Below are 5,001 nucleotides of genomic sequence, written 5' to 3' on the forward strand. Positions count from 1 at the left end.
TGTGCCGCGACTCGCCATGTTGCTCCCAACTTGTTGTTTACTTCCGGTGTTCTGGCGCATACAAGACGTCTCTCTACTCAAAAGACCAAGATTCCTTGCGAACAGAGCATGCGCAGAACACACGCTTTGATGGGGATATCCCGGTATGCGTTTACACGACCAAACATTCGGGTTAGAAAAGGGTAACCCCAGGTGTAGTAACCGGGATTTTAAAAACCCGGTTATGAGCATATCCGGGTTTTTGGCGGTGTTTACGTGGACCTGCGGAACCGGGTTATTGTGAATATTCGGGTTTTAAAAGGGTTACTGGCTGCATGTAAACGCACTCAATGTTGTTTAGTGAAGGGCAGCGGCTGCTGGTCATGTGCAAAGCAGATCCATCAACCTTCACAGCACCTTCTTGTTGTAGCAGTTTACAAACCAGACAGTTATGGAGGATATCAGGACACGCTCCACCACGCAACTTCGAGAAGAACATTTAATAGTTTTTCGTACCTATGGAGGTGTCTCGCGCTTTTTAACTTGCTGTGATGAAATGTCTTCATATATTTGATCAAACTGGTTGTTTAGAGGGTAGAAAACAGCAAATAGAGAAGCTTCTGGACACGTTGATTCCTGTCTCATTACATCATCAAATAAAGTTCTGCTAAATGGTTTTTACAGTTCAACCGACCGTGCATGGCCGCCCACAACTTCACTTTCCTCTCTTCTTCCTCATCCCTCTCTGACACACAGTTGACCCCAGGCTCACAACATCCATCAGTTGATCATTACAAGTTTGAGGTCAGGACCTGCACACTCCAATCACCACACCTCTGTCTCTTCCTGCAGTAACCCCAGTGCTGCACACAGACCCTCAACTTCCCCTTGCTCTGGAGCTTAAAAAAGAGTAATCAGCTTTGTAATGTTTCCCCTGGCACCAGCTCATGGATGGAGATATAAAGAGATCCTGTGTGATGGCAGGAAACAGCCACAGGAAATGGAGATGCACTGCGTCTTCTCGAGTGCCACTTCAAGTTATTTATTTAGACAGATTTCACTTTTTTTAATGGGAATCCCCTTCCTTCCATCCCTCCTGGATTCCCAGAGTCTGGGAGCTGGAGGTGCAAGTCTGGAGAATCCTGTGGAGGCTAGAGGGATCACTTCCCTTCTCTTGCCCCCCTCCTCTGCCTCCTCCTCCTCCTCCTCCAAACAAAACCTCACACAGGGAATCCAATTAGTTAATCTCACTCTTGATGCTCTTCTGCTTGTTTGCAGCTGATATACACCATTCCTTTGCAGATCTTCTCATAACAAGCTGTCAGAGGAGGAGGGAGAGGGGGAGGAAGTCAGAGCTTCTCGCAGAGAGGCTATTGATTATGGGCCCTAAACAGACAGGGAGGCATCTGGCTTCCATTACAGCCTGTGATGGGATACAGGACTGAGCAGCAAAGGCCACACGACACAGACACACGACGTAATGATCATTATGTCAACTACAGTCAAAACAGGTTTATTGAGTATTTTTCCAGTATTATTAAAAACTTTTTTCTCATTTGTCCAACTGTTAAATGACCCCTTTTCCAGAAATCTCAAATGTTTGACCAAGGAAGCTCTCCGTGATGGGTGAAATAATAATTACGCAAAACTTTAACACAGAAGCACACCTAAAAATAACGATTAAAAGCAACAAACATTTTGATCTGAGTAATATCAACAGGAAAAGGCAAACTTTGTTTTTTTTCTTCTTGTGCTTTTTAATGACAATTGGCGAACTGAAAATGCTAACAGCTGTAAAGCTGTTTACAGTGCCACTGGATAATATAAATGCTAGCAGTTAGCTTTTCAGTTTGTTGACCGTCAGTAAAAAAGACAAGAAAAAAGAGAAGTTAGTTTTCTATTGGCATCATGGTGGAGCCTCGTAGTAAGAGTAATGTCTTTGGAGGTGAAGTAAAGAGCTAAAACCAGAGTGAACATCCGCACAGCCTGCAACTGGGGCAGCAGTAGCTCAGGAGGTAGGTAGGTTGTCCAGTAATCAGAAGGCTGCAGGTTCGATCCCAGCGCCAGACAGAGAATGTTCCAGTTGTGTCCTTGCTTAAGACGCTTGACCCACCTCGGCTGCTGGTGTTGGTCAGAGGGACTGGTGGCCCTGTGCCCAGCAGTCTCACCTCCATCAGCATGCCCCAGAGCGGCTGTGGCTTCATTGTAGCTCATCTCCACCAGCGTGTGAATGGATGAACTGTAGTGTAAAGCGCTTTGAGTCCAACAGTGTGGATCATTTTACTTTGTGGTTTATTTTAGTATCAGTTGGCCCATGTTAGCATTAGCTCGTTGTTAGTGCTAGCTACGGCAAGCTGCAACAGGGTTGTTTTTGACAGTTGTATTTCCACTTTCAACCAGTAGGGCAGAGAAGCTGGAAACTATTTAGAATTACATTAAAGCGCTTGCTTAAAGTTTAATAAAACAATCTATTGTTACTTTTAATTTTTACGGCCATGACTGCCAAATCTAATATTTTGTGTAACTAAACAAAAGTAATAAATAAACTGGCACTTCAGAACCGCAGTACTCAGATGCTCCTCTAGAGGGCAGAGGGTATAAAAAGGATTTAAGGCAGCAGGTTTCTGAGGAAAGTACTAATCTTGTTAAAGAAGTAGATCCCTTTGAATCATGGAGCAGTTGACATACAAAAAGTTAAGTTTTTTTACAGTTTTGTGTCTCAAGCTCTATCTTCAACAAAATCTTTTTCTGCATGGTAATAAATTAATTCTTAAAATATGTGAAACAGATTTAAAAAGAGGCATATGAGTCGATAAATCATGCAAATTATTATTATTTACAAAAAATGTGTCACATTGCAACACATATCGGTACAAATCTGCAGCAGAACGTTCTCTTATGCTCTGTTGTTCTCATCTTGCAACGCACATCATATATCTGTCAAAGACATCTTTTTAACCTCTTAGTAACTATGACAAAGACCTCTGGGACTGCAAAAAGTGAAATGCAGTTCTCTTCATTGTTCTCTTTTTTTTATCCCTCTCTGGGTATTTCTCCTTCCAGGCCTGCTACTCAGGACTCGTGTTGCAACTGATGTTTCTTCTATATGCAAACTTCTAAAGAGGAGATAATACTAAAGCCTGTCTCTGCTAAACCATTCATCACTGTGGCAACCTGGAGATTATTGACTTAACTGGTCTAAACATCAACAACGAGTGATTTAAGACCTGCTGCCAGACGATGAGATCTGTGTATTTTACCTTTGGAGAAGACAAAATATATTTATTTATCCTTTCAGATGAAGATGCGAACCGCCAGCTTGGCGGCAACCCAACAAGACGAGAGCTGGGGCGACTTTAATGTCCTTGTTTGGGTGTTGTGGGGGAGCGTTGATGAGGTGGGAGTGGGCTGCGTCATCATTGGGAGAAACACTAACACCGCTAAATCACCCTGTAAGTTAAACTAATCAAGAAGCGCGCACACACACACACACACACACACACACACACACACACACGTTATGACTGAGTGGGTGGAAAATAAGCTTGCGTTTGAGTAGATGAATTTGTTCCTGAGAGGTCCAGATCATAGAGATAGTCTTTACTAAAGTGCACAATCATTAAGGAATTTAATCATTTAAGCTTCCTAATGTTCATAATTATTGCAGGACTTCTTCTCCGGCTTTGTTTTCAGCAGGCGATGCTTTTATATGTCCTTGATCACATAAAATCACCCCAGCATGAATCAAACTGTTTTTACCACATTGAAAGCATTTTATTAACTTTTCCGTAAATAAAAAGGAATGCATGTCACCTGCTGGCTTTTCTTTTGTTTTAAACATCTCCTTCTGCTGAGAAGTGAAAGGCTTTGGTAACATTTTTGAGATTAACAGAGAATGTGTTGTGAATTCATCTCAGCCACCTGTCAATATCGTTGCTAAACACATTATAATTTGGCTATAGTGGTTGCGTCAATTTTTCCTGTTTGCAAAGCATGATTTGCTGTGGCAGCCATTTTGAACTTTGACTCAAGATGTGTCTTAGAGATCAGTGAATAATATCGGGATGAAAACGCTCTCCTCTTTCAAGGAGATCTGGATTTTACCCGTCTGATGTTAATCCGAAAACAGTGAATCTTAAGCTGATTCTGTCAGCTGGTTTGTTGCTGAGGCTCTTGTTTATTTCAGAAGTAAACAAATTCACAACAATCATTTTAAAAACATTCACTCAAGGGTTAATCATATGATGCTTAGCAAAACGGTTGACTTCAGCAAAGGTTTAGGCAAAGATCTCAAAGTGTTTGATGAGGGTGACGTTTATCAATCATGACACCAAATTTTAGCTCAAATTCTCAAAAACTGAGTTATTTCCAGTTGTCTAAGATCAATTAAGTTCTCAGATAACATTTCTACATGTTCATCTGATTATTGCATTATCTGCATTTGATTAAAACTAAACCCTCTGCATCCTTTTGTGCAGCCATTTTGGTCTCCATTGCCTCTATAACCACTCCCAATGTGAGGGAATAAACCCATTAATCTGTTTTTTGCAGTGTTTGATTTAGGAAGTAATAAACCTAAAATGAGCTATTTAAAAAAAACGTTTGTGATGTCATAAACGAGGACATTTCCATAGAACCACCGTAACTGTCAAAATTAGGGAAGCAGCATCTCTACTTCAATCCCCTCTCAGATAACGGAGCTTCTCAGCTTATCAGCCTGAGTGGGGATGGGTGGGCGTGGCCAGCTCCAGTTGTTTTCTCAAAGTGACAGAGCCTTGGCGCGTCTCATTCTGGAAGGTACTGAAAATGTCAAGAATAAAACTGATTAAATGTCTTCATGTGAGACGGATTTTTGTGCAAAGACCTTCCTAAACATGTTTTGTATCGACCGGAAAACTGTTGTTACTTTTAAAAAATAAAAATATGTCCTTTAAAATTGGACTAAACATAAAATATGACATGAAGGTGCTTCACAGACATAATAAAACTGATAAAAACAAACATAAAATGCAATTAAACAGT

This window comes from Nothobranchius furzeri, chromosome 2, assembly GCF_043380555.1.
Source record: "Nothobranchius furzeri strain GRZ-AD chromosome 2, NfurGRZ-RIMD1, whole genome shotgun sequence".
NCBI lineage: Eukaryota > Metazoa > Chordata > Actinopteri > Cyprinodontiformes > Nothobranchiidae > Nothobranchius > Nothobranchius furzeri.